At 40.0% G+C, this 23143-nt stretch overlaps 1 protein-coding gene across 1 annotated transcript in view; it reads right to left on the bottom strand.

Moving 5' to 3' along the window:
- Positions 1-23143, bottom strand: part of snx19a (sorting nexin 19a) — a 128779-nt gene that overhangs the window by 100317 nt on the left and 5319 nt on the right. The window contains exons 3-4 of the mRNA XM_049592761.1: positions 21213-21394; positions 1878-1930 (exon numbers count right to left, since the gene is read on the bottom strand). The gene's annotated coding sequence lies outside the window, so the exon portion shown is untranslated. The remainder of the gene's footprint in view (positions 1-1877; positions 1931-21212; positions 21395-23143) is intronic.

Raw genomic sequence — 23143 nt, 5'->3', positions numbered from 1 at the left:
AAGGCACTCCAAATATTTGAGGCCACGAGTATCACCCTGATGGGATATATGGAGGTTTATAGCTTTATTGTATAGCAAGAAGAAATCAACTCCAATTCTCAATACACCGACAAAACTCTGCTCTTCCTCTCCTCAATGAAAGGCACTGATTGCTGTAACATTGACCTTGATTGCATGAATGGCGGTCATACATATCTATTATGCTAGACAATCACACGATTCTATCTCAGATCAAGGTGAGCTGAGGGTCGATCCAAAGTCGAGATTCAAAGGAAATGGAAATTAGGAAGTGAATGAGTGAGGGATACCTCATATTCAGACAGAGACCAAAAATCCACTTTCATATTTGTCTCCCTCCGTCTCCTCTCAACAACGAACAGAAGAATACATAATTTCAAGGAAACAGGGTCATTAGCTATTGTCATCAAGAGTAATAGTGTGATCGGGAGGTGGCAGGTGAATGTTGCTGATTATAAGGCTTATTGCACTTATTGTGTGCAGTTTCAAAAGATATAGGCTAGTTTAAAAGCCAGAAAGTAGACTTTGCACATCTGCAGGTACCAAAGTCAAAATATAGTATAAATCATGAATAATTCTATCACACCTAATAATCAAGATTATATGCATTAGTTGATAACAGCATAACATGGTATCACTCAACATGCTATTATATTGTAGTGTTGTCATCTCAGTCACAAAACGCTGTGACTTATGCAGAGGTACAGCACAGCAAAGATGCCCCTTTTGAATAAATTCCCACTGTATTTACTCTTTTCTTTTTTTTTATTTTTACTACTGCTGCTTTCTTTGCTGCAGTGCTCCGTGATTGGTTGAATGGATGTGTCAAGTCACTTCACTGCTGTCAGGATAAGGAGTGTTATTGGCTGGTGCTCCAACCCCACTCCACCCCCGCCAACCACCCACCTCCCAAAGCCGTAGCGTACATGAGTGGGCAAGCAGATGTGAGCATCAGGTGGGGCTACACTCCTAAAGAGGGGGAGGAGGCACTCGAGGCCACCTCAGGTAACAGAGCACCAGCATGGGCTGCTTTTCACTATCCTTGATATGTTTTCATTCACAGAGGGACGAGTGCAGGGATGCAGTGGAGGGATAATGCACCTGTGCTTCGTTTTTGCGGTGCTGTATTTACCCAGAGTGATTAATTCAAATGTATGATCCCAGCAAGTAGCATAAAAATGGTTAAACTAGGTCATTTGAGGATAAAGTATTTTCAGGAAAACAGGATTTCTAGAAAAAAAGCAGGTCATTTGGGTTTACACTGAGCGTTATTTGCTTTATGATGATCACCGACTAGAGGTCGTACCAGTTCATAACAGAACAAGAGATATTTTAACTTTAATTTATAATCCATTTTTTCAAGTCCAAATCAAAGTCATGGCCTCTCTCAAGTCTCATTCAACCCTCTCTCACTGTACAGACTCACCGACAAGCTCCGAGCTCACTTCAGGGCAGCACATCAAAGCTTAACAGTATTGGCGAAGCTGGCTGGCATCACACATAGACCTCACAATGACACCGTGGTTAAAAAAAAAACAAATTAGGTCACGCCACTGCTGTGAGTCATTTCATGTGGTCCTCTGCCATACACCATTGACATAAATAGCACCAACACCACACAAACAAAACAAAAACACACAGATTCTCACTCACGCAGTGTAGTACTAAGGTGAAGCGGCCGTCAACAATCTGTCACTTTGTCACATCACACCAAATTTGGCAGACAGGAATGGTGAAATGGGAGTGGGGATTATTTTGTGGTGTTGATGCTCGTATTGTATTGTGTGTGTGTGTGCAGCACACAGCAGTGGGTGTGACCTCCACCTGCAGGCCAGCCCAGGAAATGAAACTCAACTCACCAGTGGGAGCATGGTTTCTGCTTGTCATCCACTACAGAAGTTCATCCAGCTACCTGCAGACAACAAAAGAAAAGACAAATAATGATTAACAGATAGTAGTTGTGCATATTATTGCTTAACAACAATGCTGTAATGTCTGCCATTTTTTGTTTTTGCGCTCCACACACTTCAGTGCTGATATGAAGTCAACATTTTTTTTTATCAGAGCAAGAGTGGCTGTTTTGCAGATTGAGGTCAGGATTTGGCTTGGAGTGTTATGTAACCTGGTATATGGGCCAGAATAATAGTGTTACATATGAGATTGCAGTTCAAACAGGAGTCACGGTGGTGAAAGGCAGGCTGATGCAGACTGCGGCAGTGTCTGTTTTCAGGCTGTGGCTCTGTGCTCATAACAGACAGACATGCCCAAGAGAGTAGTCTAAGTCTTTTTCTTCTTGCCTCGTTTCATTTCTCCTACCCCATCAGTTTTGTGTTCTCCCCTTTTCTCACCCACGCTCTGCCATTCTGTTTCTTACGTTCTGTTTTCTCAAATTCCCTGATGTCGCCACATTGCCACACTTTGATGCCTCCACTTCCCCCATTTAGTCTCACTGTGACAAACTGCCAGACAAGCAGACAGACAGAAAAATCAGACAGACAGTCAGACAGACAGATAGACAGACAGACAGACAGTCAGACAGAGAGATAGACAGACAGACAGTCAGACAGACAGACTCAGTTCATCTCTGTATCTAGGATCTCATTAGGGTCTTGTCAATCTGTCATTGCCACTTCTGTTTTTTTTCTTTCTCTCTTGCTCTAGAAGGGTGGGATATCCGCATTGGTTGCTATGGCACCAGACAGCTCCTCGTTTCCTCAGACAACGGCTAACTGTGATTGTGTGTCTGTGTGTGCGCGTGTGTCTGCGCACGTGCGTGTGTGTGTGCATCCACATGTCTAACTGTGTGCACGCACGACACACACATGTGCAAGGCCCCTTGTGTGAGGAGGTGCGGCAAAGCGCTAATCATCAGTGTCTGGTTTACTGTGCCGTCACTGCAATCAATGATAGAATCCACTTAAGATTCATAATCCATGACAGGTGAGCAGCTGCAACTCAACTTCATGCTATGTTTGAAATCCACCTGATGATGACCTTCTTGATTTATTCATGAGATGTGAATGGGGTTCCAACGAACTGATAAGTATGTTAAATTTCTATCAATCCTAGATGTCAGAGTCTCTGCCTTGTTTCTGTTGTTTCTCAATGTAAAATGTGAGTCTGAGTGACTTTGCAAACCCACAGCTTAGGGCATCCATCCCTTTTGACCTGCCCTTTCTCCTCTGTTTGCACTCCAGCAGAGGGCAGTGTCTGCTTGACACCACACTAAGCCTCTCCCAAACTACGTCCACTGAATGTTTATTCTAAGCAGTGACAGGGCTTAATTTCTCAGAAAACATGCTCTGACCTTGCCCATTTTGATTTTAAAAAAGTACTTAAAAACTCATGCGCTTTTGTTTTCCATCCACAGTCAGGCTCAGTGCATCTGCACCCCAAGAGGCTGGCGAATATCAACGACTGACTGTCAAGAGAAAACAAGTATGAGTAAAAAAGCTTCTTCGTGCCAGACACACGTTTTTTTCATCATGGACTGACATTCAGTGTTTTTACTAAAATATCTCAGGTTCACAAAATCAAATTTTCAAGTACAATTAACATAATGAGGAGGGCTCAGTACTGTAAAACTGACTTGTAGGAGATCTTCAAATGTCGATAACAAGAAGCTGTCGAAACTACAAGAACTTGCTGCCCTGACAGCTGGGGTGGTAAAGAAAGGGAGAACTTGAGCACTTGTCTGTGTGTGTGTGTGTGTGTGTGTGTGTGTGTGTGTGTGTGTGTGTCTCCATGTGTGTTTGTGTCTGTCTGTCCATGTTTGTGTATGTGCATGTACGTGAGGAGGCTGTGGTGTTGGGTGAAAGAGGTGTGTTTTTTTCCACCCTGTGGGGCCTCAGGCTGGGGTAGGGTGAGGCGGAGCTTTGGGGAGGCGCAGCATGGGGCGGGCTGTTTCAGCTGAACTCAGTGCACTGTAACAGCACTCGGGGCGTGAGGTCACAGAGTCCAGCATTCCTCTAGTGCGCTGTCTGTTTACACGACTGCTGCTGTGCCGGGGGGAGGTAGCAGCTCCGCATAACTACACCATCAGATAACAGTCATTGCTTGTATTTATGTTCATCATCCACCAAGGAGATAAGGACCCTTTATTCATTGTTTCAAATGTTAATAAATGTTCAGGCTTTTTACTCCATTTAGACTCTTCATTCTTACGGTACATAAAACCATCATAATGGCTTCACAGTACACTTGAACAAAGAAACAGGATTTTTGCCTCCATGTATATACAGTCATCTCTTTGTTTATCCAGTATATACATGCATAGTGATATACTGTAAGCTTCCTCCTTTCACCTTTGTGTTTTCCATGCTCAGAGATACTGAGGAAACACATGACTGTATGAACTCAGTACAACCTAAACATAGCAGACGGTACCTGCAATACAAAGAGCAGTTTGTAGGCCTCACCTTTCAGCTACACCCTTGTCAATATGGGCACTAGTAGACAACACTGCTATAGCAGGTATTTTACTTATATTTGTAAAAATGCTATAAACAAAACCTCTCAGTTGCTGCTCAGACATAATTGTATTGACATAGGTTTGCTTAAGGGCCATATAAATGTACTCTATTAATCAGTGTTTGTCCATGGTTAAGAATAGACATAGTCGTAGTGAGATCATAATTCAGGCAAGAAATTATTCATATTGTGTCTACATGAATTTGATATTGTACTTTATGTGTGCTGCACCACACTGCGTAAACACACTCATTTGAGCTCCAACAGAGCAGCCAAAGTCAAAGTCAAAAGCATCCCTGAGCAGGACTGAGGGGCCAGACCAGGGCTGAGATTATCTGGGGTGGGTCAGACTAAAAAGGACCACTTCAACCTCCTCTCAAGTGGCCGAGCTCATCAGGCTATTTATGCAGGAATAGCTTGGACTTGGCTGAGCTGAGATGCTGCGGGCCTCTCTGCGGGGCTAATCTGGGCTGAACTTTGACTGTAGCTGCTCTGTGCTGCTACTCTCACATCCCAGAGCCTAGAAGCCAGCTGGTCACAACAGAGATGGGGAGTGACACCCAGGCCCTAGAGAGACAGTGCTCTGACTGTACTGTGGACTTGGGAGGGGGGTATGACTGTCAAAGGCTCCATTGTTTGACAGGCCAGCATGGTTTCACGTGCAGCGCATGATTCTCGCTGCGGGTCTGAACTATGGCCCAGTCTGACCTAAACTGTCCGGGAGGATGTAGCTGTGGCCTCCCTGGGCAGGTTAAAGTGTAACCGTGTCCGTGTTTTCTCAGGAAAGTGTGTTTATCTAGAGGACCAACACGGAGGCCCTTTTGTTTAACTAAGTAGTGAGGCTCGCCCTAAAAGTAAAGCTCTTTGAAACACACAGGAACCAGGTGGCCCTTCTCTGTTCCATTTACTGCTAGTTAGGTGCAGTTTGCATGAGCATGTGTGTGCTCAAATGTTTGTTTACATGTGGGGGGGGAAAGCACAATGCAGAAACACCAAAAATTACATGTTAAACAAATCTGTGGGGATTTTCAGAGAGACATGAGCTGAGATTTTTTATTCAGGACATTGCAAACAGCACACAACGAAAGCGCGCACGATTTCAGTAAACAAGAGGCACCTATCGTCTGTGGAGAGTCAAACAGCTGCAGCCAATTAAACGCAAATAGTGCGAGGTAAATGATCAGGTACACTGTGGCACTGTTAAAGGGAAATTCTGGTATTTTTCAACTTGTGTCTTGTTCTCAAAGTGTGGCAGTTGTGACTATGGGTTATAACAACTTTGCACTTGTTTACTCTATTGAAGAGACTCAGCAAATGGACTCTGGCAAATCACTTGTGGGGCCATGGGTCAGTGTTAATGCAGTGTGAATGCTAGACGAAGGAATATATATAATTTAAGTACAAACGAGGAGCTTAACTATTGGATAATTGGAGGAGGAAAGATGAGAAATAGAGGTAGAGAAAGACAGGCAGGACTGGGAGAAGATCGTTCTGAGAACATAACTATGTTAGATGCTTATTTCAGTCATGCTCACAATGACAATGCTGAGGTGGAGCAGGTTAACCATGGTTACCATCTTAATTTATGTACATCTTACTTTAGCATACTTACATTTGCTATTTAGCTCTTAACACAAAAGTACAGCTAAGGCTGATGGGCATTTGGTCATAAAACAAAGAGCTAGACAAAGTGGCATTTTAAGCAGATGATAACACTAGATGAAAGTTAATAAAACATGTCAAAACATTTGTGTACCAAATTTCCTACTTGGCAGTTTGCCATGGTTTTGGCCTGCAAAGATAATAACTACTAGAGCCGCAAGCATTAATTGATAAGTTGTCAGCTGGCTTAATAAATTAATCACCAACTAATTTGATAAGTGGTTAATTAGTTTGAGTAATTTTCTAAAAACAAAAAGCCAAGATTCTCTGATTTCAGCTTCTATAATTCAAATATTTTCTGTTTTTTTTTTACTCCTCTATGACAATAAACTCATAACTCATAAAGACATTTGAAAATGTCACCTTGAGCATTTTCTGACATTTAATGATGCACCAAACAACGAATAGATTAGTTGAGAAATAAATCAACAGATTAATCAACAAAGAAAATAATTAGGGGTGGCACGGTGTTAGCACTCTCGCCTCACAGCAAGAGGGTTGCCGGTTCGATCCCGGGCGTGGGAGCCCTTCTGTGCGGAGTTTGCATGTTCTCCCCGTGTCAGCGTGGGTTCTCTCCGGGCACTCCGGCTTCCTCCCACAGTCCAAAGACATGCAGATTGGGGACTAGGTTAATTGATAACTCTAAATTGTCCATAGGTGTGAATGTGAGCGTGAATGGTTGTTTGTCTCTATGTGTCAGCCCTGCGATAGTCTGGCGACCTGTCCAGGGTGTACCCTGCCTCTCGCCCGATATAGCTGGGATAGGCTCCAGCCCCCCCCCCGCGACCCTCAAGAGGATGAAGATGAATGGTTAGAAGGTTAGAAGATGAATGAATGAATGAAAATAATTAGGTGCAGCCCTAATAATTACATGTGACTTCAGTTGGACTGGAAAAACTTGTAATTAGCACTAATAAAAGAAGACTGAATTAGGGGTTTACAGCACTCTAAGTTCTGGTAAAGTAGGACAAAGAGAGCAATGTGAAAGTATGCTCTCCAGGATTAGAACAGACAGTATGTGGTTTTCAGTTGACATGTGTAGAATATTGCCCTGAGGCAGAATCTGTAGAAAGCATTTGAGAATTTCTCTAGGATTTTACTTTGGTTTGCATCTTTTTGAGACACGGTGAAAATACAGTCCCTTTTATTTATTAGACACATAAACTATAACTTTCTAAATTGAATCTCAACAGTGAACAGACAATGTATAATCTGATTTTATGGCAAATTAGGGGATCTGTGGTATCTGAAACCCTGAGATCAAAAACACACCCTTGTAAAACTCCAGAGATCAAAAAAGACAACGAGCTATTTGCTGCAAGCCAGTAGGCCCATATAATGTTCTCCTTACTTAACAGAGAGTAGTCAAGTGATTTTCTTCAAGTAAATAAGTCTTAATTGCTAACAGGAACACAATATCTCACTGCACACAATTTGTTAAGTTTAAGTGACTTCTATAAGACTACAAAATGAACTGTCTCATTGATATTGGCCATCAGTTCTCTGGTTAAAATAAAATAACATCCAGTCATCAATCAAGTATACCCATCTTCCTCTGGTTAGAAGCCTTTTAAAGCTGCATGAATCACTGTTGGGCTGTGAACCAAAATGTGCTCATCGCATTACTAGCCCTCCAATGACATCAACCCATTTATGACAAAATGTAAGAGTTGGGTGTTGGCTGCTTAGCTAAATGCCTTGTGGCAGCTGTGCTCTTCTATGCACCAATATTCAGTTGCGCATAAAACCCTTCAGCACTGACAAGGTCTGCTTGATCAAAAGCCTCACTCATTCGGAACAGTATTAGCACATAGCATGTGGTAACCACTGACATCACCTACACACCCCTTTCAGACAAAACATTCACCTAGAAAACATCTGTTTGCCACTGGTGTGATTTGGTTAATGATGTTTACTGACTTGAGATTGTGACGTCTCAGTTGACCTGAGTTTGGTGCAGGTCTGACATCACACAGCTTTTGTATGCATGAGCGAACACAGGTTGATATAACAGCTGCAAGGTTAGGGGGCATCCTGATGCAAACCATTTATTGTAACTGTGACCTCCTCTATTTGAACTTCAGCAGTGGATATTTGTTGCGTGTCATACCCTTTTCTAACCTCTTTGCTGTCTGTCTCTCTGTTATCACCTTTCCACTAAAGGCAAAAAAAGGACAAAACATAAGGGATCATGCAGAGACACGTTTTAGTTCTACTGACTAGGTAGCCAGGCTACTTTTGCACAGTCTGTGTACACAGGTACAACCAGGTGCTTAAAAGAGCTAGATGATTAAGTCAATATTATTCTTGGAATATGATCATATCCTGTCTTAGTTTTACAAAATTATTTTGTCTAATTTGATGTTTCTAAGCATCAATTATATCATTTTACACATGATGTTTTGTACATGTGCCATATTGTGATACTGTATGTACTGACAGTGGAAAGATGGTTGTTAATATCATGATGCTGAATTCAAACATAGGATTTACCCAGATTCATTACTGTAAGTTATCAATGAGGACTGATGAAACGTGTGACTGAGAGCCGGAGATAAGTCAAACTTATTTCAACTTATTTGAACTTACTGTGTAGTGTAGTGTAACTGTGTATTTAACTCCACTGCAGAATGGAGTCTCTGTTGACAACCAGAAATTAACTGACAGAAATCTAACTTGTCCAACTTAGGTTGAACTTGCTTTCACTAAGCCTGCATCACACACAAGTCTACTGTGGGATGTATTAGTGACGCACAATCAATGTCATCAGATACTGTAGGTGTATGGCAGTTCCTTTTAACATTTATCAGCAGCTGTAATAGCAACTGTATATTTCAACAATTGCTTTTTGACTTGTTTGAATTCTGAGCCGACATATTCATAATGCAATTTTGACTGGTAGCAATTCTAGTCATTTCTTACTAGTCAAAATGTTAAATCTTGATATCAAGTAATAACTCCTTACTATATCATAACTGGTCAACTTTCACCATTGACTTCTATTCAAACTCAGTTACAGATATCTATAATTTAATTCTAAGTCAACATATCCTTATTGTAATTCTCAGTAGTTGCAATTCTTATGATTTCTGCAACTCAGTTCTCACTTGTCAACATATTAATTCTTGCTATCAAGAAATCATTTCTCACCAGCAGCAGTGTTCATTGTAGATATCGACAATATTGTTTTTACATTACACATATCATAAATGGAATTCCTGATGTGTAATTTCAATTCTGTCAAACTAAAATTAAATTACAGACATGTTGGCTTGAAACTGTAACTGGCCAGAATGTAATTTCAGATATCTACAATTGCAGTTATTACTAATGGAAATTTTATTTGTACTAGTAACATTTATATCTGAGATATGTACAATTCCTTTTGTAACAAGTCAGAATTCAATTGCAGATATCAAAAAAGGGAATTTCCACGAGTCAAATAAGTCATTGTAGATATCATGACATACATGTACATTCAAAATGAAAATGTTGATTAGGGCTAAATATCAGAAAATATCTGGATTTAAAAGCAAACCAATGTCTTTTTGGTTAATGACATGATACCCACATAACCGATATGGTTTGTTGATGTGTCTGAGATATCAGAAATTCAGCATTAGATATCTGTAGTTGTTATTCTTACTTGTGAAAAAAGTAGTAGTGATATCTACAATTATATTAAAGATGCATTTCTACATGTCAAAGTATATTTGTAACATGTCCAAATTGTTTTACCGATATCTTTAATCAACATGTCAAAATAAAAATTTTTGTTATGTCATTTCCACAAGTAAAACTTCTAGTAAGCCCTATTGATTAAATGTTAAAAGGGCTTGCTTTAGTTGGTGTGATGTTCAGTTATCATGTTTGAAATATCACCATCACAACAAATAAATAGACAAGTAACCATTCTCTTCATCCCTTTTCACTCCCTGATTCATACTGAGTTTTTTGAGCAGCAACTCTCAAACTACGGTGTGAGAAAATTAAGTAAATCGGGCAATATTCATGGGTGCTCTTCAAGATTAGGAGAAACTTTGGAAACGTACACTTCTGTCTTTTTGCCTCCTAAAAACATGCACACTCAGCAAGGATATCCCACATACTGGAAGCAGATATAATGCCTTTTCTCTGGCCCAAGGGTCTGTATTTTCCACTCACGATGCTGATTCAGCCCACGATGCAGAGGCTTACTATGAGGAATGAATAGCAGGATAGAAAAGAGGATGTTGGGCACTGTTGGCAGTAAGGGGAAAAAGGGGAAGCTAAAGGAAAAATCTTATTTTATAACCTTGAGCGTTGAAATATGAAGTTCATGGCAAAAAATATGAACTAACAAGAATATATTTAACAGAGGTTCTGCAAAGTTTTAACTTGCTCCAGGTGTTTGATACTTTAGCTCATGATAAATTAGCCGGTCCCACAATGAAGAAGCCATGGTTTTTGACAACAATGATACACCCATTGTACCAGCACTGTATCTACATCACAAAGGACTGAGCTATCTTGCATAGTTTTGAGAAACTCAGCAAGAGGAATGTCCACCTCTGGGAGAATCTTTTGGTGAAATATGTTCGCTCTGACACTGTTTTACAAAGTTGAAATGACGCTCAACATTCTCTGTGATGGGTTTTTGTGAGGAAAAGGGTAGTTTCCCACACTAAGTTTCCAAATGTTAAAATGCAATAATGCAAATGTAGTTTTTCCTCAACAATCCTATTCAGTGAGTTGAAAACTAACATATTCAAAAACCTTATACCTTTTTGGATGGAGTACATTCTGGTGAAACAAAGATGTTGTATCTCATTCCCTTGGGTCCATCACACACATCACTCTTTGCACACCATAGCAACTATCAGTATTTATTTGGCCCTATCACTTCCAAAGATTTCAATCCACTCTTCACAGGCACACTGCAAACCTCTTTCGATCTACGCAGGCGAACCTTATAGGCAAATTTAATCATCCACTTGGCTCGTGTTCTGAGCCAGTGCTGAGTGTGCAGCAGCAAGTGCAGTATGTTGTTTGAATATAGTAACCAGGGTTTAACATTAACCATGGCCTGATGGCTTCAAAAGTTATCTGAGGCCACCAAATGTCACCTGTACATGGCCCACTGTCGCCACTAAGTGTTATTGGGCAAAAGGTAAATGGACTTGCACTTGAAAAACACCTTTCTAGTCTTTTGACCACTCAAACACTTTCACACTACTTGTTTCATTCACCCATTCATACACGCATTCACTCACTTGTGAGCGTTGAGAGACAAGATGCTACCTACTACTCAGTTTTAAGTATTCAAACACACTCACACACCGACAACACAGCAATCTGGGGCAATCTGGGGTTCAGTATCTTGCCAAAGGATACTTCGACATGTGGAATGGAGAAGCCAGGGATCGAACTGCCAATATTCCAATAAGCAGCCACCCTGATCAGGTCTCTCCTGATAAAAAGCATTTCACCCAGATATAATCTGGATTATTCTAAAATCAATCGTCTATCTTTTAGTGTGACTTTTCTAAATAGGGCTAGCCCAAAAAAAGATACTTATTTATTTCCTCAACATTTTAATGACACTTTATTATGCCACTGACAAGTGATAATAACAAAGTAAAAAAATGAAAGACTGTGAACTAGGAGACTTCAAGAGAATATGCCATATGTTTATCAAGGTATTTTCTTTCTGGTAATGTCTTTTCATTACTGAAGTGTCACTGCCAAGGAGGGCTATTTTAAGATGTGTTAATTTTCCTTTTCTGTGAGCTGTTTTTTTTTGTTGTTGTTTTTTAATAAGTTTACATTTGGGCCATCAAAAATGTACTTTTGCCACCAAATTTGAACTCTGGACTTGATAACTCCTGATAAATACAGGCTGAGACCAGGACTGGGATTAAGATGAGAAGTATATGCAGAGGATACATGGTGTGACTGTTGGAGTGGAAGAATTATTTTGCTTATACTGACAGAAATTGGTTTTCTGTCAGAAGACAATCTGGACAATCTTCCTTAAGACCTATCTAAAAATGAAAAAAGGGCCTCACTCTTACTCTGTTTTGTCTCTCAGTTTAGCTGGAACTGTACTCAATTACTATATATACACACGTCTTTTTCCGTTATTAACTTGACTGTTTCACATTTACCACAACAGCTGAAGTTAGTGTCACCACTAAGTGCAAGTACAAGTGAAAAGCACAAAGAAGAAATGAGTGATTGTTGTGGCTGAAGAGGTAATTGAATGCAGCCATCCCGAAGGGATGATGGAGAGCAACAGGAAATGCGGGGTTACCCAGAACCCAGTGTTTGCTTTCTATCCTCACATATGGTCATCCCTCATGCACTGATATAACTGTTTCCATATTGCATATTTATATGAAGCCACGCGAGTTAAAGCAAAAAGCTAGACCAATACATCAGATGGGGCAGTATATTTGCTAATGTTAGCTTACTGCAGATACATTAGTGCGTGTCACTAAACAGGTAACAAGAAATTGCAGTACTAAATGCCAAAGATATGTTTAATTACACATTCTGTCCACACCAGCAGACTCATGATATCAGAATGTGCCTAAAAAATACAGTATTACTATGGCTATAATACAGTATACACAATCAGAATACAAGATCATCCAAAACAACATGAAACATTAATTTCTACATTAGGTAACATGTAAAAATCACATTGTTAGAGAATGTTTGAAATTACTGTATTTGTTTTAAACACCAAATTAAGTAACTCCCTGTGATGTGACAAAGTTGTAAGTGCTGACCCCACTGTAAATCCTGAGCCCTATCTGAAGCTCTATGCTCATTATTTTGCATTTGCTAACCCCAAAAACCATAGGCAGCACCTCCCATCTCGCCCGCCCAGCCTGAAATTACAGAAACTCCAAAATAGATACAAAGCTAGTTCAACATGTAGTACGCTGAAGAGGCATTTTTTTCTCAGGAAAGGGCTAGAAAAATAAAACTAGAAGCAAAACCAAAATACCAGTAAATCTTTCAAACGCAATCACCGCTGATAAAACAGAACTCATATGATGTTCATGTTTTGTGTGTTTTGTGGAATATGTAACAAGGCAGGTGTTTGCTTTATGAAAACCTCTGATAATAAAATAAATGATGTCTGAAGTCCATTTACTTGTTTTTAGTTGCAGGTTCCTGGTATTGTGCATTACTGTCACGGCTAACTGAGACACTTGAACAGAGAAGATATCCTTAATGTTATCAGTAGCAGTAGCACTCGCTTTTCCCATAATGATGAGTCAGACTGTTTGCTGTAAAAGAGGTCTATAGTCAAAACTCTCTGAATTAAAAGAGCACTCCACCAATTTTATATTCACTCTAATAACACTGTCAGACATACACCTAATATACTCATGAAGGACTCAGCCCCAGATTCTTTTTTCATTTTCAAACTTTCTTCAGCTCCAGCCTACATCACCTCAAGTGACATCACCAAGATACAAGATCATATTAGATACAATTACAGTGAAATGTAATCTCCGATCTCATGTCCTTATTTAGGATACTAGTGACCTGAGGGTAGAGGTTTTCCTGAACCTCTCTGTGATGGCCTGGTGTATCCAGTAGCATCTTCCTAACCTCAACAAGGAAAAAAGGCAGTTATCCAGTTGGTTGGTTGGGATCCATAGTCGTGTGTACAGGGAGTACAGCAGAGGGCTCAAAACGCAGCCCTGTTGTGCCCCAGTGATAAGGATGGGAGGGGAAAAGGTGTGTCCGCCCACTCTCACCACCTGGGGGTCTGCTCATCTGGAAGTCAGGGATCCACATACACAGTGAGGTGTTTAATCCCAGTACCTTGAGCTTTGTAATGAGCCTGGAGGAAAGTACCATATTAACCACTGAACTGTAGTCAGTGAACAGCAGTATAGCATAGCGTCCTTTCTTGTCTTGATGAGACAGGATGGTGTGGAGGATGTGCGCAATGGTGTCTTCTCTAGATTGGTTAGGACAGTAGGCAAACTAGAAGCAGATGTCATATTTAACCAGCCCTTCATCTACACAGGTGAGTGCTACTGGGCGGTAGTCATTCAGTCAGTGTGAATTTGTTTTCTAAGGCACAGAAAGGATGGTAGACTTCTTGAAGAATGTGGGTATGACAGACTGAGCCAGGGAAAGGTTGAATATCTTTGTGAACACCGCAGCTAGTAGGTCAACACATAGTTTGAGGACCCGCCCACTGATACCATCTGGTCCTGCTTCTTTCTCGATGTTCACATGCTTGAAATCCCTCCTGACGTCATGCTGAGAGAGGGCGATACAGTAGGTGTGAAAGGTGTAACCACCCGTCCCTTCACTGCTGTCTCAGCTGTTTCTGCTTGTTGGCTGCAGCTTTAAGATATTGTTGGGTTCTGTGTTAAATCCAGATTAATTACAATCTTAACTGCTATTTTTAAGATATCTAAAAGGGTTTAAAATGCATAAAAACCATTGAAAATGTTTCTTTTCCAAACCTTTATGCTGATTAAGGGATTTTGTTGCCACGAGTCAGTCCACTCAGGGAGCACGTTGTCGAAAACCACATATAAATCCCACCTCTTTTGCCAGAATAAGCACAACCATACTCAAACCATCGCTCACAAGCTATCATTAACCATCTATAACCTAAACTAACAAGCTCATTGGTTGAGCTTTTCGGAGGGCGTACACAGCAGGATGTTGGAGAGTGGGATTACAGTTATTTATGCCTCTGTCTCCTCCTGCCTGTCACAGTAATAGGCAGACTGATGCACTGATTTACTGCACAACTGCATATTATCTGTACATTTATTATGTGCACCATATGAAAAAAATATGGTGCAATATTGGTAGAGGTCTGGTTACACACTGGATGTTTTACGAATAGAATAGAAAGATGCAAAGATTAGAATAGAAAATGTATGCATGGATTCTATCAATTGTATTATGCCACATAAGTGATATCATATTCTCAATATATTGTTTAATTACCTCTCCTCTGACATTTTCATCTAACTTTTAGAATGTTCTTATAGTTACTACAAGAGTGCCTCAGAATCATGTATAAGCAACTGATTTTAAACAAGGGTTAAAACCTCCCTGTTCCTTCTTAGCTCTGTAAGAAAGCACACACTGTGAAACCCTCTGTCTTTCTAGCAGGTTAATCACACCAGCTGGAGTCCAGGACGGCAGAAAAATGTTAAGAGTTCACCCAGAGGGGTGCTCTACACGAGCCACTCTCGCCACTTTGCTCCTCTGCACACTACGACTCTGTCACGTGTGTTACCTGAGGAGGATCAGGAAGGCAACATCTGGATATGTTCTGAGGGTTGTAATTTTAGAAGCTCTTAATCCCCTCACAGTATGTTGTTTATTTTGGTCCTGTTCTCTGGTCAATAGCCAGATTTCTTAGAAGCAACCTCCAGGTTACTGGGACTGACACGATGAGGCCCCACAAAGCAAAAAGAGATCTGGCTCGTGTAGAGGCACTCCTCAAGTACAGTGAGCACAAGCCATTATTCGGTAAAAAGATAACCAGTCAATAGGCAAATTTATCAAGGCCATTCGTGTCTGCATCATGAGATACCATGAACCCTAACCTTGAGGAGAAATCTGCTAAAAATTATTGTCACAGAAACATAATTCACCCCCACTCTTTTACAGCATTAATACAAGTGTGAACAGAAAAGTTAGTAAGTGTCTCTGAAGCAGGGCAGCAATGAAGATTGAAGGTCATCCTAGAGAGCTGAAGTAAAATCTGATTTTATTACACCTAAACTGTAATTTCCCCCTTTTATAGAAGGATGTGAAGGATTTGCAACTTTTCTTCTCAACTGGGGACTTTGGTTTTCCATGCAGAATCAAAGATGGACGAGAGCAGGAGTTTGAAAACAAAAGATTTCTAAAGCAATAGTCACTCCATCAACTGCCAGTGACTGCCAACTTGAATAAATAAACTCAATATACCGGATAAATTACTATAGACCGCAAGGACAAGCTATTAGAACAGATTTGCTAGATTGATCTCTGCTCTCTAATGCAACAAAAACTCTGTTTTTAAAAGGTATACTATGCACGATTGCCAGTTACTGTTTTAAACAAGCTTGCCAAAACGGAAGTAAAAGCCAACCCCAGATTCACTCTCATTTGGCATTTTGCCTCGCTCTAATTGCAATTTTAAGACACTGTGTCTCTTGGATACCTGCTGCTTACGGTCCTGGTACCTGCTTAAGCCCCAACCTCACCTGTAGGAGTACATGCCCATTAATGTCTTGAACACACACACACACACACACACACACACACACACACACACACAAAATAAGAAAATCCAGGCAGAGAGATTACTTTTGTATGAGTCTATGCGTTATTTTTAGGAAAATATGGCATTGTATTTCTTTAAGTTTGGGCTTGTGTATATTTAGGTATGGTACCTGATGAAGGAAGGAAGAGAAGGAAGAGAGTGAAACAGTCAGTACAGTAAAAAGAGGCAAGTTGACAATGACCCAGAGAGGCCTGACAGAAACAGACTGAAAAGGAAAAAAAAACCCAAAATGTAAGGGGACAGAGACAAAGAGATGAGGAAGTGATGAGAAGGGGTCAAAAGGGCAGAGAGTGAGAAGAGAAAAAGGGAAGCAGCATGGTCATATTTTACAGCCGACAGCAAGCGTGTGGTCTGGCAGGCACACCAGGAGTTAGTTTATTAGAGTCGTTTCTTTTACGAGGGGCTGTCCTACCTTAAAAAAATGAGCAGGTTCAGACCAGTCATCTCTACCCACTGTCTTGACACACGGATATGGCTCCATAAAGTACCGTACCAATTCTTCCTCCACCTCCTCATATAACCAATCCAAATATAACCACAATCTACATGTACACTAGAGCAGTGTCTGCATGGATACCCATTAATCCTGAAAAATGTGACAGAGATACAGTATATCACCAGGCTTTTTGACACCTGCATGCGCGGTGTCAGGTCTCACATCGCACATCTGAACGCAAAATCACTACATAATGAAGAAGCAATCAGCACAAATGTGACTCTAATGTGTTAATGAGTTTACAGTTCCTCTCCACATTACATCAAATTAAAGCTCTAAAGTTCTGAAGAAATTTTAGCACAGTCTATTTCATGTGATGATTATTCTTTTGAGAATTTTTCCCCACATTACACAGCATAATTATGTAAAATGGTTGGTTAAAAACTAAAAACCAATTTTAGGAGGATTTTTGTAAACTTATACTGTAGCATCAGTCAAAATTATAGCCAAATAAGGTTTTAAAATATGTTGGTTTAATGTGAAAAGGTAAATGACTTCCCTTCTAATATGCCCACCAACATTTTCTTACATAGAACAAGAGATTATTATGAGCATGTTTAATGTGAAGCAACCCTATGAAATACCACAACAAGCTTAAATGTTCACAACAAGAAGCATGACCTTGAAAACATATCTTCTCCCCATTTATACTCCACGGTACAAGAGTTGGGAAACTACAATTACTCTTTGTTTCCAGTGATGCTCCAGTAGCTGTAGGTATAAATGTGTACAAACATTAAGCCAACAAATATTAAAAAAAAAGAAAACATATGAGAGCACACATATTTTGAAAGTCTGATGCTACCTTTTGGGCTAAAATTCATCATATGGGTGCCTCATCATGACAGTGGCATAAACACAACAACGTTCTGTAAAAGGCCGACAGGATTATTTTCATTAAGAGATATTTCTTTTATATGCAATCAGCCAAGCAGATGTTTTCACTGCCACTGATGCTTTGACCTTTGGTTTGTTTAGGGATTTCTCTAAACCGTTTAGTGAAATGGTGTGTGATCCCTGCAATGATACTGTCTTTTCAACCCTAAGCCTCATGCCTGTTACAGCAGGGATAAAGTTTTTCTGTCACATCCTTTCACCCACTGCCTAAGCTTAATTTTGGCCTGTGACTGTGACCTCAGTCCCTTAACTTTCCTGATTTTGCCGGCTGCAACAATCCACTTTATACCAATGACACATCACAATAAAATCTAGGGTAAAAATTCTATAATGAACATTTTCACCAATCTCTAAGATATATTACTTTCTCCTCTGGATAGACCATATCTTGATAAACAGATGTCAGTAGCCCTTTAAAGAACCTTTGCTACAAAAGGAATAAAGTTACTGAAAATGTAATAGCCCATATCATAAACATGCATGACATGGACAATTAAAAGGGACACAAGTATCCTATGACATTTTCACCCTTGAAGGCTAAAGCTGAGCAATGTGGAAAAAAAATGTTAACTTTATGATTTAATGGTTGCATCATTTAAACTGGGCATGCTTTTTATATTTTCACTATTAAAGTACAATATCTCCCCCAGAAGATAATAAAAGTATAGAACAGAACAGCACTAGGATTACAAACATCAAGTTTGTTACCAGAAACGAGCCTCAGGCGCTGGCCATGGCAGTGTAACCTTCAAGCCCGGCTGTTGTTATTTTCCATAGAGGTCAGCAGCTAAGAATGTGAAGCATGCAGGGCCTGAAACATGCCTTTCTCTTCCCAATAACCCCCACCACTTTTTTTGTAAATAATGTTTGCTGCTACTCCTATACAGCACCTCTATTTCTGTTTGTTTTAAATACATCTAAGTATTAAAGCATATTCTAAAGTTACTACATCATCCTACTGTATACATCCATGTCTTGTCTTCAGCTGTGTCTGTCCCGCACTTCTCTCCTAGGTTTGAGACCCACAGCATTGTGAGCAAGATCACTAAATATGGTGCCATAATGACGTTGGTCAGTATTTCCAAGAGCAGCAATCATCGGAGAGAGCTGTGAAAAAATAGGAGAGCTATTTTAACCTGTTTCCCTGCAGGATATCCTTGGATAGCATGTAGATTTTGAAACTGCTTCACTCACCACAGACACTAACTGGAGTTAACGGCCATCAAGTGTGCTTGAACTTTAAGTGTTTATAAAATGAAACTACGGATTGGAATTAAACAAGATGCAAAATCATTATTCCTTTAGCTATCATTAAGATAAAAAATAAACTCAGCAGCTACTTTGATCGAGTTAGTTAGTTTAAGCATCTAACAGCAAGCTTTGTATTCCTTAAGTGTACGAAGGTCACGAAGATACTGCAATGTATAAACTGCAAAGAAAATACAACAGAACAAAACATCCATCTACATGGACCAGATGTCACATCGTAGGTTGTTCATCACAGAACTATGAACAAAGCTAACAATTGAGGGCAAGAGTTACTGAGCTAGATACAGAATATTCACAATTAGTTGCACTATAGAGCGATCAACTTACTAATTGATCATGATTAAGTTTAATCTCTCTGTTAAGTCTATTCAGCACCAAACAGCAGACAAAAAGTTAGCGACTGTCTGGTGCAGAAAGTCAAAACCCGGGTGTTTGTCTCAGGAGACAGTGAATATTGAAGTTACACTCTGCAAGACTCAAATAGATGCAAATGTAGCTCCATGTCTGCTTGATGTGTAAATAGGCAATTGTTTCCTAATACGTACCCCATTTAAGGTGAATAATATATTAGGGTTGTGACTCTGTCAGCTTTTTTTGTGGTTTTCTGCCCACTAGTGGTTAATAACTGATTAATGCAGCTTTAAGGTTATTTATTAATTGTAGCCTTTTTGTTTCTACATCTTTTTTACATCCTGGATAAATAATGTAGCCCACGTGATGAAGAGATGCCCATTATAGCTATGGTTATGACAGGTTATTAATGTTGAGTTAAAGGTGATTTGTTGTCTTGTTTTGTCTTCATAGATATTTTTGGTTCTTTTTAATCAAGTTGGGCAGGGTCCAAATAATTTTGTATTTTATTTCTCATGATCATTTTCTATTTGAGTTAACTGTAGGGAGAAAAAAACTGAGACTTTATGAGGTGAGACAGAGAATGTGAACTGTGACGTCTAGGAAAAAACATGATGCTGCTTTTTTTTTTTTTTGGACAAAGCTGTTCACTGAATCGTACATCAGGCTCAGATTGGTTTTTCACACATCTTTTTCCCGATGAAGACATTCTTATCTGTGGATGCTCACTGGGTTTCAATGGCGACATGAAACTTTTCTGATCTGCAATAACAAATACATGGAAAACCCATGATGCCCCATTTAACTTTTAATTAGTGCCATCGCCTTTGTTCAGCATTCATTGACAGTAAGCTGCCAACAACACTACGCCCATAAACAAGCAGCCACATTATTTTAGCAGATAGCACCTTGGCTGTCAACTACAAATGTCTGTGTATTGCATTTATCATGCACAGGACAATGCATGCAAGCATCCATCATGTCCTATGGGCTCCTGTTCATGCTAACTCATATTTGAGTTTTGCAAGAGAACAGCAGGTCCGACCACAAACTTTTAAAAGCAGCATAAACAAACAATTTCACAGAATGCAAATACACTGAATGACTACTGCAATATACTTGCCAGAAATATCAAATATGGTATTTTTTGTCACAAATACCAAGTGCACATTTTTAAAAGACAAACTCGCCCACAACGTTGAACTCCCCTGAGTCACAGATAATCTACCAGCAACAATCCAGACTGAATGAGTTGTTTATAATGTTATTATAACTGGAGTTAGGGTACAGATTATTGGTTTACAAGAAGGCTGCTGTTACTTGAACCAGCAGGAGTAAATCCTGTCTGCTCTGGAGACATCACACTGTCCTGTTGCTTCCTGTGTGTGGAAGTGTGTGCGCGTGTTTATTTCTGGCCATGTGAGATGTCTGAACAAATGAACAAAAGAAAACAAGACATACCCTGAGAGGAGCAGAGCAGCTGAGTCTAATCCAAAGATGAACCACAGACAAGCCAACGCATCATAAAATCCAACAAACACAACACACGCCCCCACACACGCGTGTGCACACAAACAATCGCAATGAGTTAAATAAAAGCTCAACTGTATGAGTGCTACCGTACTGGACAGTTTACTTAAGGATGCTACAGCAGTTGTAAAAGAAGATAAAAACTTTAATATTGATCCTGGCTGAAATCACACAAAGTCAAGTAACTTTAGCTGTTTGTGAGTAACTTACCCTTCTCTCCACAAGTCTGCTTGTTGTCAGTCCTTCATTCCAGCTAGGCAAGTTTGTTCCTCAGAATTCTTTCGTCTCAAGATGGAGGCAGAAACTCTCCAAACACAATTCCTTTGCTCTGAGTTTTTGTTATTTTCAGTCCACCAGGTCCAGTTCTGCTTCTCTCCTGATTCCTGCACGAGCTGCAAGCATGACAGCATTGATAAACAACCAGTTGGAATGAGAGAGACCAGTGAGTGCTCAAACACACAGGTGCATGCTGACTCCCAGCGAATACAAACAGAGAGAGGCAAAGACAGCTCAGAGGAGCACAGTATGAAACGGCTCCTTTGCCGGTGGTTCCCCTTATGTGGGACTCCAACCTTACTCCACCTCCCTCCTCCTCCCTACACTTCCCCTCCCTCTCTCCCCAATTGCTCCAAGACAGAACAGAAAGGACTCAGAAGTTGCTGTTTCTCTAGCTTTTTCAGTTGTAGGTCCAATACAGAGCCCTTTTCCTTTCACTTGCATAATTCACATAATAAACTGCATCCCGGAAAGTTGAAGAGAACACAGTGTATTGTTTTTTCATCCACAGTGTACAAAAAGAATTGAACCTCTGTCTTGACAGAATGACCAGAAGCATTTGTGCAAACTGAGCTAATATTTGCAACCAGAGGTATGAAACCCATACTCAGACCCTCAGCTATTCCTTAGCAATATCTTTGTTGAGACTAGCGGTACAGAGACTAGAGATGAACTTACTAATGTTAAACATTTTTATATTTAAGTTATGCAGCATGATACAAATCACATGATGCTTTCATTACACAAATTCTTGTGTACCTGCTCTTATTTAAAAAAGCATGAACTGTGACCTCCCTCTTACTAATTTAGAGTCAAAGCTATACACAGCTGAATTATCACAGAGATGCACTGAAATAAATAATAATTCTGTGCCAACAAAGGTCACTGGCCATGGCTACATCATATCTTTCAAATAAAATTCCCTATCAAACAGCAGCTGTGCTATAATGAATGCATTACTTAAACTGACCCCTCATCCAGAATTTATAAAACGACATAAAGTACCTCTGCCAGTATTATGTGAACCCAGCAAGGCAGGCAAAAATGCCTGTTGTGATGATGTGGAAATTTCAGTCTTATGAAAGAGGACAGGGAGAGGTTTTTGGAAACCTAACTAAATGCCTCCCTTGGGGAAAAGCTGGCCTAAAACAGCTCCTGCTAGCTCTGACTCTCCTAATATTCTGAAGGACTAAACCGTGCTACTGCTTACAAGGGTCACAGCAGAACTGTAACATTTCCCAATATCAAAAAAGTAAATCATTTATTTGGAACCACTTCTATTATTTAATATTGTCAAAGTCTTGCCAGATTAACAAAATGAACCCTGGACAGTTTCATTAGGTAGAGACTTTGCTAATTGAGGCCAACTATATTAAAGATGGCATCTCAGTCTCTGTGTCTGACTGGCTGGCATCTGTATTAGCTGCAGTATATTCACCTCCCTCTGTTCTTGTAGTCTAAAGCCAGTTTAGCCCATCTTGAGAATATGTAGTGGCCTCACTACTCACAACTCGTGACAGCTGTGTCAAACCCTATCAGTGGTCAGGATGACTAGCTCCGTTGTTCAAAGGCTAAATCTGTAATAGAAAAAAAACCTCTTCAATATGAAATTATTCGAGCCATCTCGAGATATATTTATATTTATCTAGGCCTGTCACTCTTTAAAAAAAATAAACTGTCTTTGAATGAATAAGAATCCATAATGGAGCCTCACCCTACATTATCTTACACTGTAAAAATTGACATTCATTCAGTTTTACTGTATTTATTTGCCCCACAGCCTTGCTTGAATAAGCTAACAGGTGACTTTATTGTCATGGTAATGTTTTAAAATTAATTCTTTCCCCCTTACTTAACCATATGAG

This window comes from Epinephelus fuscoguttatus, linkage group LG12, assembly GCF_011397635.1.
Source record: "Epinephelus fuscoguttatus linkage group LG12, E.fuscoguttatus.final_Chr_v1".
Lineage (NCBI taxonomy): Eukaryota > Metazoa > Chordata > Actinopteri > Perciformes > Serranidae > Epinephelus > Epinephelus fuscoguttatus.
This window is presented reverse-complemented; position numbering and strand designations above follow the sequence as displayed.